At 38.8% G+C, this 14,937-nt stretch overlaps 1 protein-coding gene and 1 non-coding gene across 2 annotated transcripts in view; one reads left to right on the plus strand and one right to left on the minus strand.

The window, feature by feature from the left end:
• Positions 1-14,937, minus strand: part of Pdss2 (decaprenyl diphosphate synthase subunit 2) — a 207,303-nt gene that overhangs the window by 91,207 nt on the left and 101,159 nt on the right. The gene's annotated exons all lie outside the window — the stretch shown is intronic.
• On the plus strand, positions 14,259-14,366 carry LOC122103421. Its single transcript, XR_006146749.1, has one exon. It is a non-coding gene; the product is annotated as a U6 spliceosomal RNA (small nuclear RNA).

Consider the following 14,937-nt stretch of genomic DNA (forward strand, 5'->3'; position numbering starts at 1 on the left):
CAGGGCTGGGCATGAGCCACAGCAACACTTTTGGCTTTTTGGTAGGTCATTGGAGATAGGAGTCTCGGAGGCTTTTCTGCCCAGGCTATCTTTGAAACTTGATCCTCATATCTCAGCCTGAGTAGAGTAGCTAGAATTAACAGACATGAATCACCAGATTGTGGCTGATAAATGTTTTGCTATGGAAATGCTGGGAAAATTCCTAGAGTCAGATGAAAGCCTGCTATACCAATAGGTTACATCTCTTGTTATCCATATCACATACAGTTCACTTTTTGACTTTGAGTTTAACCATGTGACTTTCTTGACCTGTGTGGGACAAACAAGTTTGATAAGTCTTTCTGCATTAAGTTTATTCTCTTGGAAAGCTTCCCTGATATAATAGGAAATTTATGACAGAGCCTTTCTAGCTGTGGCCTAGCAGATCTACTGGGTGAATACAGCCACATAAATAATAGTCAAGAAAACAGTCCAACCAATCCACAGAATGATAATTTGTTGTTTTAAGCTTTGAATGGTTTGTTGTGCAAAAATACGTAACTAGCAGATATTCCAAAACTCAATCAATTTCTACTATCTAGTTGCTTTCTAAATATTCCCTAGAGAAGCTAAATTTGAGTTTGGATTTGAAAGGGATAAGTGGGATAACGACAGCTGGAGAAAAAGGTCCGATCACAAAAAGTAACAGAAATTAGAAAGCCAAAAATAAGGTAGACCTGAAGTCAAGGCTTACAGAAGGCAAGGGTAAACAATGTGACTAGAGTGAGCAGATCAGTTGGCTGGAGTATAAAATCTGTATGGTTAAGTGAGAATAAGAATTTGGGACTAGCTAGGCACTGGTGGCTCACACCTGTAATCCTAGCTACTCAGGAGGCTGAGATCTAAGGACCGAGGTTCAAAGCCAGCCGGGGCAGGAAAGATTGTGAGACAATTATCTCCAATAAACAACCAGAAATTTGAAAGTGGCACTGTGGCTCAAATGGTAGAGCACTAGCCTTGAGCTGAATAGCTGAGAGAGAGTGCCCAGGCCCAGAGTTCAAGCCCCACAACTGACCTGTCCCCTCTCCCCCAAAATAAGAGAATCTGGGACTAGGCTATAACAGATTAACAAGTCTATATTTTATTGTACAGGCAACACTATTGAGAAAGGGGATGATATAAGTATTTTAATAATTTAGGAGGAGTAGCCTGAAAGTGATATATAGAAAAGTCTAAAGAAATATGTAGTGAAAAATAGATGGTGGGTTAAGAGGAGAGCTATTTACAAAGGTACAAGGCAAATGTAACAAAAGGGCTTGAAGGTGACAACCTTAATCATGGAAAGGAATAAATATAACCACAGGATAAATACAAGAGACTCCTCTTTCAAAATGTACTACTTACCAGGTACCAGTGGCTCATGCCTATAATCCTAGCTATTCAGGAGTCTGAGATCTGAGGATGGAGGTTTGAAGCCAGCCCAGGCAGAAAAGTCTCCTTAAGACTCTATCTCCAATTGACCACTTAAAAACTGGAAGTGGTGCTGTTGCTCAAAGTGGTAGAACGTTAGCCTTGAGCAAAAGAGCTTAAGGACAGTGCCCAGGCCCTGATTTCAAGTCCCACAATGAACAAAGACAACAAAAAATCCCAAAAAGTATTACTTGTTTAACCACAATAATTATATAAAGACACAATTACAACTCTACAACTTTTTTTTGTTGATGTTAGGGATTGAGCATACATGCCTTGGACATGCTAGGCAAGAACTCTATCACTGGACTACATCCCAGCCCCTTAAAGATACAGTTAAGATAAAATAAAGGAGTCAATTTGGCAAGATCAAAGAAAAATTATGTATCTATTTAATTTCTTTTATAAATTAAGAGAATATGCAACAATTTCCCAGTAGAACAACATGCTTAATTACAGATTGGGGGAATATGAAAAAGAGATGAATCAATGAATTAAACACTTTCTAAGGAAAAAAAAAGATAAAGTCAAGTTTAGATTAAAATTTCATTACATTCCAAAGAAAATCATTGAGAATAGAATCTTCAGAGATGACTGAGAAATTTTTAAAAAGTGGAGTTGACAATTTAAATTATTTTTTAAAGTCTAAAAGAAAGGAATAAAAATTGTACTACCATCCTGAAAATACTTTATAGTTTATAAAACCATTCACTGAAAAAAAGTCTGTATTGTCAAATTTTGCAAAAATCACAAAATGAAGGTATGGCAACTATACTCAAAAAGGGTTACACATCTGGTTAAGTCTCTAATGCAATTTATTTTATGAAAGAAAGTAATAATCAGGCAAGCAAGATACTGTAGACTTCTTGGATTACACTAAGGATAAACAGGAATAATTGCAAGCTTTTAATAGAGGCAATTATAAAACAGTATTCATTAAATAAAAAGTTTTAAGTGCTACATGACTAAAACCAACAAAAAGGTAGTAATAACAACAAAACCCATCACTTGTACTTACCATTTACAAAGGACCTTCATTGCATTTACATTATCTACTTGTGATTTTAATTATAGAAGATTCATAAAGGTTAAATATTTGTTTGTAAAGGACAGAGCTGGAACTTAGACCACATTATCATAGTGACCAATAAGAACTTAAGAGTTTTGTTTTCTAAAGAAAAAATGAGGAAAGGGGATAAGCTAATAATATCAACACTGGTAAATGCCCATGTTTTTAAATACTATATAGGAAATGTTGCTAGGAGAATATACATTAAAAATAATCTGCCTCTTTTTGTTCAAAGTAACTAGGGAATTTCATTACATTGTTTCTAAATCATTTGCTCACAACCAAATTAACTGATTTACTCAGTCAAGAATCTGGATTAGTTCTACTTTTGCCTATCCTGTGAGACAGGCAGATTAGGAGTGGATCCCTTGTACTTACTGATCCTTGGTCTTCTCTGAAGATCAAGGATGAAGAACAGATTCTTTCCTGTTCCCAACTTGTAAGATGCAATTTTTTTTTGGGGGGGGGGTCCGGTTGTGGGGCCTGAACTCTGGGCCTGGGCGCTGTCCCTCAGCTCTTCAGCTCAAGGCTGGCGCTCTACCACTTGAGCCACAGCACCACTTCCGGCTTTTTTTTCTTTTTGCTTATGTGGTGCTGAAGAATTGAACCCAGGGCCTCAGGCATGCAAGGCAAGCGCTCTACCACTGAGCCACCTTCCCAGCCCAAGATGCAATTTTTTAAATTACCTAAACTAGCAACTAATTTTGTCTTTTTTCTTTGTCTTCCTTTCTTTTCTTCCCTTGCTCTACCCATTTTTTCATGAGTTCCTAGAATTATTTTCTAGGATAAATAAATGTTGTACTTAAAATTTTTTAATTTTATTGTAAAGATACTGTACAGAGGGGTTACAGGTACAGGAGTAAGGCAATGAATATATTTCTTGTTGAGCATTGTTGCCCCCTTCCTTGTTGTTCTCCCACTATCCCTTCCCTTCCTCACCTCCCTCACTCCCCCCACCCCCACAATGCTGTACTCTTTTAAACTACTGTTTACTGTGTGCACTCAAATTCCTGAAAGATATGGTCACATTGTGCCACAAAAAGACACTTTATGTTCCTATTTCTTCACTCTGGTTTTATCTACTTTATAGATCTGTTGGAGAAAGTTCCAATTATTTACAAGTAAGAGAACCTCTACCCAGTACCCCTGTATGAAAGTGCCATACAACTTTTGCTGCTGTGAGGAGAAAAACAGTTGTGTTCTTGTTTAAAGCCTACATGCCACTTCTTTTGGAAAGCTTCCTTCATTTCTCTACATTAACTCCTCTATGTTTGAAGGTCCTAGAATATAGCTTTGTCATTTCTCACACTTCATTTCTGTAGTCATCTATCTCCCTGCATTCCCACCCCCAGGACACTGTAATTATACTATCTAGTTCCCTGGACTGCCTACAAGGTATTCGTCAAGTCAGTAACCCTTTACTTAGCAATCATTTCTATGACGACTATAGAAGGTTAGTTTCAAAAGGGAAGAAATGTCAAAAATTAACATCAGGATTATAGAATCACAGTTCTAAGTGATCCAGAGGCCAATTTGCCTCCTCCAACTGCCACTTTTAAGGTATGAGTAATAATGTTCCCTATGAATAATAAGAATCTTACAGGAGCTATCACTGCTGATACATCGTTTTAATTATTAAAACTAGGCACTGGTAGCACACACCTATAATCCTAGTTACTCAGAAGCTGAGATCTGAGGATCATGGTTCGAAGCCAGCCTGGGCAGGAAAGTCCAATCTTGATTAAACACCCAGAAAATTGGAAGTGAAGGTGTGGCTCAAGTGGTAGAGTGCTAACTTTGAATATGAAAAAGCTCAGGGACAGCACCCAGGCCCTGATTTCAAGCCTAGGATCAACATATCAACACTCCCCCTTCCCCCCCACCCCGCCATGTTACTTACATTTACACTGTTAAAATAGTAATCTGGACAATGTGTTTCACCACACAGATAAGGGAAAGAAAAGACACTGGAATCTGTTTTCTCCCTCTTTCTCTATTTCTTCTTTCTTTGTCATCAATTCCCTTGCTTTCCTCTTTTTGAAATTTAAAAAAGGCAGAATAGTTGCCAGGTACTGGTGGCTCATGCCTGTACTCTCAGCTACTTAGAAGTCTGAGATGTGAGGAGAAGTCAGCCTTGAGCAGGAAAGCCCATGACACTATCATCTCCCATAAACTACCCAAAAGCTGGAAGTGGATCTGTGCTCAAGTGGTAGAACTTAAGAGCCTTGAGCAAAAAAATGTTCAGGGACAGGGCCCAAGCCTCAGGACTAGCACAAAACAACAATACTACCACCACCAATAAAATTAGATAGTATGGACAAGAATATTCACATAATGTTCAACTTAAAGAACTGATGGCTTACATTTTGTCAGTTTTAATAATTTCTAAAATTTTTTAACTCTGCTTTTAATTTCAAACATATACACGTGGAAAAATATGGCATCAGGACATCTGGGATAATTGCCAGTTTCAAGAATGACTAATCCCAAACTACCCCCACCTTTTATTATAGCTTTTACTTCCTTTCTAAATTTTGGAAGTAATGCAGAAAACATGTTATTTCATCTGAAAATGCTTTAAATATCTTACTTTAAAATGCTAATGATGATTATAGCTACCCTATAAATTACTTTAAACTAATTACATTCTATGCTGAGCACCATGTTAAAATAATTAAATAGATGGATTAATAAACAAATGAATATAAAGTAACAGCTCTCTGAGGTAAGTAGTGCTTGTGCCACACAGAAGGGAACTAATCTGACAGGTCAACTAAACCCAAGTTTGCATGGTGGGTAAACTGGAGGCTGGATTCAAGCCCAGAACTGTAGGGTTCTAAAGACTACTTTCTTTGCATATCAATAGAAAACTCATCAAAATCCCAAACACAACCTGTACAAAATTTGGTGTCTTTCTAAATGTAAAATGCTAGGCAAGAGTCATTTATGGTAAGATAATTTTATCTGCATTCTAAACATTTTTTTAAAGCTAGAAAATGGACTTACACGTTTGAAACTTCGATTTTTAGAAAAGAAAAAAACTCTGCCATTTTAGATTTTGCAACTTATTGCAATGTTTTGTTTTGTTTTTTATTTTTTGGTGATACTGGGGTTCAAATTCAAGTTCTTGCAATATTAAGCATATAGTGATGCCAAAAGAACAGACGAATTGGATAAAATTGGGATAGAATCTAGAAGGAGACCCAAATATATTTGGTAAATTATTTATGGTAACAATAACAAATAATTCTGGAAAATATGGATTATTCTTACAAATGATGCTAGGCCAAGTAGCTATCAATTAAAGGAAATAAATAATAAAATTGCATTCCTATTTCACACCATAGATAAAAATACATTTAGATACATGATGTAAATAGAAAAAACAATATTATAAATTTAGCGAAACCTTTCTTTTTTTTTGGCCCAGTCGTGGGGCCTGAACTTTGGGCCTGGCCGCTGTCCCTCAGCTCTTCAGCTCAAGGCTAGAGCTCTACCACTTGAGCCACAGCACCACTTCCGGCTTTTTTCTTTTTGCTTATATGGTGCTGAGGAATCAAACCCAGGGCCTCACTCATGCAAGGCAAGCGCTCTAACACTGAGCCACCTTCCCAGCCCCAGCGAAATCTTCTTGAAGCCATGGATGGAGTGAGGTCTCATAAAATATGACAAGTCATAAAGCTATAAAGAAAATAGATAAATTTAAAATATATGAAAATATAATAGTAAAATTTATAAAAAAGAAGGCAAATGCTAACTGGATATAAAGCATATAATGAACAGATTAAATATTTATATTCAAAGCATGTATGGAACATGTCCAAACTGAGCAAAATAAATGAGATAAACAGCTTAATAGTAAAGTAAAAAGAGCATAAAGCAGTAATTCAGAAGAAACATAAATTGTCAAAAGACACATGAAATGATGCTCAATTTCACTAACCTCACTAACAAGACTGAAAAAAATTATAATAATAAAGAAACAATACTTTTGTTTCATTAGTTTAATAAAAATGAAAAGGATTCAGAAGATACAGTGTCAGTAAAGACATAGTGGTTTGCTAGTTCTGCTATATAAGACAGAAATGAAGTGCCCTGGCATATTATTTGGCATTTAATGTTTTCAAGAATAAACTGAGTTAGGCTAGGAAGGTGGCTCAGTGGTAGAGCTCTTGCCTTGCATGCATGAGGCCCTGGGTTTGATTCCTCAGCACCACATAAGCAAAAAGAAAAAAAAAAGCCAGAAGTGGCTCTTTGGCTCAAGTGGTAGAGCACTAGCCTTGAGCTGAAGAGCTGAGGGACAGTGCCCAGGCCCAGAGTTCAGGCTTTACGACCAGACCTCCCCCCCAAAACAAAAGAAAAAAAGAAAAAAAAGAATAGAATGCTTTCTTGACAGTTATAGGTGAGCCCATCTAATACAGGGAGGAATACAAACGAAGTTGGCCAAGTGTACTGGAGAATCTTGAATAGGGCCATAGTTTTTCTTTTTTTTTTTTTTTTTGTCGGTCGTGGGGCTTGAACTCTGGGCCTGGGCGCTGTCCCTCAGCTCTTCAGCTCAAGGCGAGCGCTCTATCACTTGAGCTAGAGCGCCACTTCCGGTTTTCTGGTGGTTTATTGGAGATAGGAGTCTCACGGTCTTTCCTGCCCGGGCTGGCTTTGAACCGTGATCCTCAGATCTCAGCCTCCTGATTAGCTAGGATTACAGGCGTGAGCCACCAGCGCCCGGCTGGGCCATAGTTTTTCTAAATCACAGCATGAAGCTATAAAGAATTGCTGGGAAGTATGAAGATATTCACTTGAAACTGGAATTTTACGAAATGGAAGCCAGCACAGGTTGCTTATGCCTGTAATCCTACTCAGGAAGGTAAGATGTGAGGACCATATTCAAAGTCAGCCTGGGCAGGAAAGTCCATGAGACTCAAGTAGTAGAGAGAACCAGTATAAGATTCAATTCAAGCTCTAGTATGGGCACCACAAAATAAAACAAGATGAACTCAAAGTTGAACTATCATATGATCCTGTTATATCATTTCTGGGCATATACTGAAAGAATGTAAGTCAGCATACAATAAAGATTCCTGTAAACTCTATGTATATTGAAGTTCTCTTCAAAGCAGTTATGTTATATAATAAGCCAAGGTGCACAGCAATCAACTAATAAACGGATGAATGAAATGTGATATAGATACATATATATATAGTATACATGTGTATATATATGCATATGTACACAATGGGAACATTATTTAGCCATAAAGAAAAATGATAGTATGTAACTTGCAGAAAAATGGATGGAAGATCTTCATTAAGTGAAATAAGTCAGACTAAAAAGACAAATATCACATGTTGTATTTTCATATGCAGTATCTAGACCTAATACAAAAAAAAGAGTGACATGAATGTAAGGAAGGAACTGTTTTAGTTCAGAGAAAGTGCAAAGGAAAAGACAAAAAAGGGAATGATGGAGGGGACACTAATATATATATATATATATATATACATATATATATATATGAAAATATATAATAAAGTCCATTATAATCTGTTTTGAGAAGGGGGAAGGGAAGAGTAGAATAAGAACAAACAATAGCCAGGTGCAATGGCTTATTTCTATAATCCCAGATACTTAGAAGGCGAAGATTAAGAAAATTACGGTATGAGGCTAGCCCAGGTAAAGTTAGTGAGACTCCATCTCAACTAATAAGCTGTGTATGTTGTCACATGCTTACTTTATCCCAGTTTTGTGGAAGGGATAAATGGGAAGCTCATAGTCCAGGCTAGCGGAGGAAAAACTAAATAATTAAAGCACAAAGGCTGGGTATGGCTCAAGTGGTAGAATATCTGCCTAGCAAGTGCAAATTCCAACCTCAGTAATCTTCAAAATAAGTGGGAAGCAATTCTGTTTTTAATGTGTTTCTCATTGGTTCAAGTATCATATGAATATTTTTGGAATTACTAGAATGTATGTGTAGTATCTGAGGCATCTCAGAAGGAATATTATAAGAAACTTACTAATGAGTCTGACATTTTTTAATATCACTAAAGACGTATTAGTTGGACACAAGAAAATGCTAGAAAGAAATCTGTCCATCTTTCTCCCAAACTGACAGATTTTTTTTCTTTTTGTGGTATTGGGGATCAACCCTGGGGTATTACAAGGCAAGTATTTGTCCACTGAGCTACATCCCAGCCTTTGACAGATTTTTTATTTTGGGGGGGGCCCGGTCCTGGGGCCTGTACTCTGGGCCTGGGCGCTGTCCCTCAGCTCTTCAACTCAAGGCTAGCACTCTACCACTTGAGCCACAGTGCCACTTCCAGCTTTTTTTGTTTTTTGCTTATGTGGTGCTGAGGAATCGAACCCAAGGCCTCAGGCATGCAAGGCAAGCGCTCTGCCACTGAGCCACCTTCCCAGCCCCTTTTGACAGATTTTTATCTCTGAAAGCTTTATTGTACATTTATGTATATGTTTTCTTAAATTCATTTTCTTTTTTGTAATCAAACCTTTCTTTTTCTTTTCTTTTTTTTTTTGGGTCCGGTCGTGGGGCCTGAACTCTGGGCCTGGCCACTGTCCCTCAGCTCTTCAGCTCAAGGCTAGGGCTCTACCACTTGAGCCACAGCACCACTTCTGGCTTTTTTCTTTTTTGTTTATGTGGTGCTGAGGAATGGAACCCAGGGCCTCAGGCATGCAAGGCAAGCGCTCTACCACTGAGCAACTTTCCCAGTCCCCAAACCTTTCTAGCCTTTAAAATAGATTTAATCATTTCATGGCTAAAATCACAATGTAAAAACAAAAACAAAAAAAAAAATTTTTTTTTTTTTTGGTTATGGGGCTTGATCTTTGGGCCTAGGCATTTTCCTTCAGCTCTTCAGCTTAAGGCACAGTGCTACTTTTGGTTTTTTGATGGTTAATTGGAGATAAGAGTCTCATGGACATTCCTGCCCAGGCTAGCTTTGAACTGCAATCCTCAGATCTCAGCCTTCTGAGTAGCTAGGATTACAGGTATGAGCCACCAGCGCCAGGCAACAAAAAGTAATACTTTCAATACAACTTTTTTTATTTTTATTTTTTGTTGGTATAGTGGGGTTAAACTCTGGGCCTTGGCACTGTCCTTGCAATCTTCAGCTCAAGGTGAGTACTTTACTGCTTGAGCCACAGCGCCACTTCTGGTTTTCTAGTCATTTATTGGAGATAAGAGTCTCATGTGGACTTTCTGTTGCGGCTGGTTTTGAACTGTGATCCTCAAATCTCAGCCTCCTGAGTAGCTAGGATTACAGGCGTGAGCCATCGGTGCCTGGCCAATAAAACTTTTAGAACAGACAAAACTCTTTCATATATAGAAGTTAAAGCAGTCCTGGACTGGTTATATTGTTTAGAGGTAAAACACTTGCCTACCCTGTGAGAGGCCCTGGATTAAATCCCACTACCACAAAGTAAAGCAAAATAAAACCAAAATGAATAGATGATACCTATGTGGTGACTAATATTTGCAATTTGGCTATAGCTAAATAATAAACTTTTTTAAAAGCCTATAGTTTTACTGAAATATAATTTCAAAATAGTCATTGCTTAACATGAAGACTTGTTGTTTAGTCTTTCCCTACCTTGATTTATTTCCAAAAAACTAAGGCTCATATTGATGTTTTCTGCAATTAATTCTCTCCAGCCTTGCCAACCCATCTACAAAGAGGTCAGTTGCCTTAGGTAGCAGTAGTCATACTTGAAAGAGCAGAGGGATGAATATTGGGACTCAGCAAGGACTCACACTATTTATCATTAAAAATTTGCTAACCAGAAAGAAATTTGTAATACATTGTTTCTTTATGCAGGCACATAATAACATTCTGCTAAGTGATTAATGAACATACCTATGAAACTAATAAGAGCATAAACAAGCCAGGTAACTTATCTTTAAGAGTATTTGTTGCCGGGTGCTGGTGGCTCACACCTATAATCCTAGCTACTCAGGAGGCTAAGATCTGAGGATCACGGTTCAAAGCCAGCCTGGGCAGGAAAGTTCACATGAAACTCATCTCCAATTAACTGCCGAAGTAAAAGCCAGCCTGGGCAGGAAAGTTCACATGAAACTCCTCTCCAATTAACTGCCAGAAAACCAGAAGTGGCACTGTGGCTCAAGCGGTAGAGTGCTCACTTTGAGTAGAAGAGCTTAGGGACAGAGCCCTGGCCCAGATTCAAGCCCCAAAACAGACATATATATATATATATATATGTATATATTTGTCCTTCCTTACAATTAGGAAGGAGATAAGTAGCTAACTAATATTATCTAGTTTGTAGCCCTCTCTGGCAGAGAAGCAGAGAAAAAGCCAAGGTAGGCATCCCTATCCAATCTGTAAGAGTGGGTTTGGGTTTAGCTATCACAAAAGGGGTTAACAATACTTGAGACTATCCAAAAAGCCTAACAAGACATCTGGGTGCAGCGGCTGTCACTGTCAGGGCAGGCCTTGGAGGGAATGCCCGTATCAATTCAGTTTATCAGATAGACAGCTGATCAACATTAAACAGACTTGCTCTGGGCAGACTGAGCTGAGCTTCCTGACATGAATTCCAATGAGAGCCCTCTGCACTCTAGCACTGAACGCTGCCATTTTTTTTAATTCTTTTTTTTTTTTTTTCACTGTTGCAGCTCCCTGGACATATGGGAATCCCTAGTGATGAGCACATAAAGCTGCCTCTAACTCAGGTGACGGCTCATTTCCCCTGGCTGACGGCAGACATTAATATCCTGAGGAGATCAGACCCGCCTCTCTGACCCTCATCTATCGAAGCAGAACCACTGCCCTATTTCTTCATTTAATAAGCTTTTAATGAAGAAAACCAAAACTCCCCCACAGACTGCACAGAGTTCTATAGGAAAAGGTTATACAAACACATCAGATTCAGCATCAAAGTTTTCCAGAATATCTGCTCCCCACTCAGCCCTCCAATGGATTCTGTCATTTGCCCTCCCATAGAGCTCACTCTTTCTGCTGCAGTACAGGCAGGAGTTCAGTTCTCTGCTCTGATAATTACGAGTTGTCTCCATGGCATGACAGGTGGAGGATTAAAGAACTGATTACAAAGAGCATGCTGGTGTTTTCATTATCATTACAACTCTCTCTTTTCAAGGGCTCATCAGTTAGTTATGAAACTGCTTCAGGCATAACCAGGCTGGGAGAAATGACAGTCCAGTGACAATCTCGAAGTATACCAGAAGATGCTGTGGAACTAAATTAGAATATGGGAAAGCTAAAAATATTGGTTGAATTGGAGCTGGCAAACATGCTTTGGTTTCAGGAGAAATAGTGGGAAAGATGTGTGATTGCAAATGAAGATAGCAGATTTTCTACCTGTGAATTGGAGGCTGGTCAAAAGCAAGGGGATCTGAATCACTACTTAAGTTTAGTGCCAGGGCTGAGAGTTCTGATTTGCTTTGTAAGAGACTGGGCTTGAGTCTTCTCTCCAGAAGAAAGCAAACAGGGGTCAGGAGAGATGTGAAGCTGCATGTTAAATGGGCCACAGTAAACACCATAGGAGGGAAATGTCATTCTGCAAAGACCTCTCCAACTAAATAACAAGAGGCAGTGATGGACCAAAAGGGGAAAGTTAGCAGGTTCTATTTAGACCATGAAGTGTGTCCAAAGCTGGGAGCTTCTGTGAAGGTAAAGGGAAATCAAGTGAAACAATGATCTGCTTCCTATGAAAAAGAGTATAAGGGCATAGATTATATAGTGGCATGCTTTAAATTAGATTGCTTTTATTGTTTCCCAACCAATCTAGATTTACAGAGACACAAAAATAAATCCTAAGTGTTCCCTAATATGTTTGATCAGGTCTCTTCAAATATAAAAGTAGAGTGATTCTCCAACATATCTAAACCACAGACTACAGAAGCCACGGTCAGGTACTCATTGTACAGATTAATACACAATTCATTACTACAATGTCCCAGATATTATCATTTTTAATGAAGCATTTAATATATACAATTTTAGCTATTAACCTTGTTTTATAGATGAGAAAATGGGAGCTCAGATATGTTAACTGATCTGCCTAAGGGGTTATGACTTGGAGGCAATGGGGCTAGATTCTGATTAAAAAACTTTTTGCTGAGGTGAAATGCAATTTACCTGCTATCTATCCAACTTTACTGACTCCCTAAAGAATCAGTTTTCTCAATAACAGAATAATTGTGGCACATCTATAGTCTGTCACTAGAAACGGGTTCTGTGCTTAACCACTGTTAGACCATGAGTCCCTTGGTAGTCAGATAAAGCCCAGGGACTCTTAAAGAATATCCTCAGAAACTCTAAACACATCAATAAGATTATAACATCAGGCCCTTAGATACCTACAGTCTCCCAAGAAGTAACTCTTCGCCAAGCACCAGCAGCTCCAATGACCCTAGCCACTCAAGAGATTGAGGTCTTAGGATCCCATTTCAGAACCAGCCTGGGCAAGAAAGTCTATGAGCTTCTTATCTTCAATTAACCACCAAAAGATGAAAGTGGAGCTGTAGCTCAAGCACAGGATAATGTGCAGATCCTCAGGGTCAAGCCCCAAGACTGGCATAAAAAATATTACATGGAAGCAACTTAGGTGTACAGAGGTTAATTTTTTTTTTTTTTTTGTCGGTCGTGGGGCTTGAACTCTGGGCCTGGGCGCTGTCCCTCAGCTCTTCAGCTCAAGGCGAGTGCTCTACCACTTGAGCTACAGCGCCACTTCCGGTTTTCTGGTGGTTTATTGGAGATAGGAGTCTCACGGTCTTTCCTGCCCGGGCTGGCTTTGAACCATGATCCTCAGATCTCAGCCTCCTGAGTAGCTAGGATTACAGGCGTGAGCCACCAGCGCCCGGCTCAGAGGTTAATTTTTTGCCTCATGTCATTCCGAGGTTTTTCCAGAGCCAGTCTGACCTGTGAATCCATGTTCCTTCCATTTCACCAATGTAGTAACTAAATGTTCAGACAAGAAGAACATGGGTGGGAGGCAGGCTTGATTGGCACCTCTCAACAGCAATAGTGGTCTTCTATTTATTGACCTAATGAAGAAGAATCTGAAAGCCACATGTCTATAATAGGTTCTGTACCTTTTTGTCAAATAGGCTGATGTCCTCTATCACCACCACCCTCAATGAGAGAATTATGCATTTCCATCCTGTTAAACAAGTTCAAATGAAATATTAGTGAAAAATATCATTTCTAAGCAAAGGCTTTAAGAGATACATGGTTCGCTTGATCTCTTTTCTGTTTCAAATGGAGGCTGCTTCATCAGCCTTGGTCTTATAGATTAAGGATAGCCCCCACACCCTGTACAATCAGAGCTAGACTATCCAATAATATAGCTGCTAACCACAGGTAGCTTTTTTTTTTCCCTTGGTCAGTGATGGGGCTTGAATTCTGGGCCTGGGCATGGTCCCTCAGCTCTTCAGTTCAAGGCTAGCGCTCTACCACTTGAGCCACAGCACCACTTCCAGCCTTTTCTGTTTATGTGGTGCTAAGGAATCAAACCCAGGGTCTCATGCATGCGAGGCAAGCACTTTATCACTAAGCCACCTTCCCAGCCCCATCACAGGTAGTTATTAAGCACTTAAAATGCTACCACTGGTTTACATTTACATGTTCTGTAAGTGTAAAAGACTTAGTTAAAAAAATTTAAATATCTTAACGATAAATGCTTCATATTGTCTACCTCTTGAAAGACAGTATTTTAGACATATTAATTTAGATTAAAAAATTGAAGTTAGTGTTCGCTTCGGCAACACATATACTAAAAATTGGAACGATACAGAGAAGATTAGCATGGCCCCTGCGCAAGGATGACACGCAAATTCGTGAAGCGTTCCATATTTTTAAAAAATTATATTAAGTGAAGTAAGCCAGGCCCAAAGAAACGTAGGTCCCATGGTTTCCCTTATTTGTAATATCTAGTATATGTATGAGTCAAGCGGAAAAGGTCAGATAATGTGATGTCAGGAAAATGAACCCTTAGATGTGTATTTTAATGTTTTTTTCTTTCATGCATGTGTTTCTAACACATTTATAAGATTATCTCTTTGTTGCTTTGTATGTCCCTCCCCCACAGTATAACTCTTGCTTTCACTATATTTGATGTCAGTATAACTTGTGGAGATGGGGAAAAACCAGTTGTTTAAGGATACAGGTGGACCTGTTGCAACAATGAGAAGTACAAGTTGTCATGTCCAAAACGAGCTTTACAACGTCGGTGGGGGGGGAGGGAAGGAGAAGGATTGGGATTGGGGGGGGAGGGGGGAGGCTGGGAAGGGATGTGAAGGGTAAACAAAGGAGGAGGCTGCAATGCTTGGTAAGAAATGTACACATTATCCTGCCCATGTAACTGTAACTCCTCTGTACAGTATGTTCACAAATAAAATTAAATCAAAAAAAAAATTGAAGTTAGGATT

Source organism: Dipodomys spectabilis, unplaced genomic scaffold (genome assembly GCF_019054845.1).
Source record: "Dipodomys spectabilis isolate Male_0828 unplaced genomic scaffold, ASM1905484v1 ptg000001l, whole genome shotgun sequence".
Taxonomy (NCBI): Eukaryota; Metazoa; Chordata; class Mammalia; order Rodentia; family Heteromyidae; genus Dipodomys; species Dipodomys spectabilis.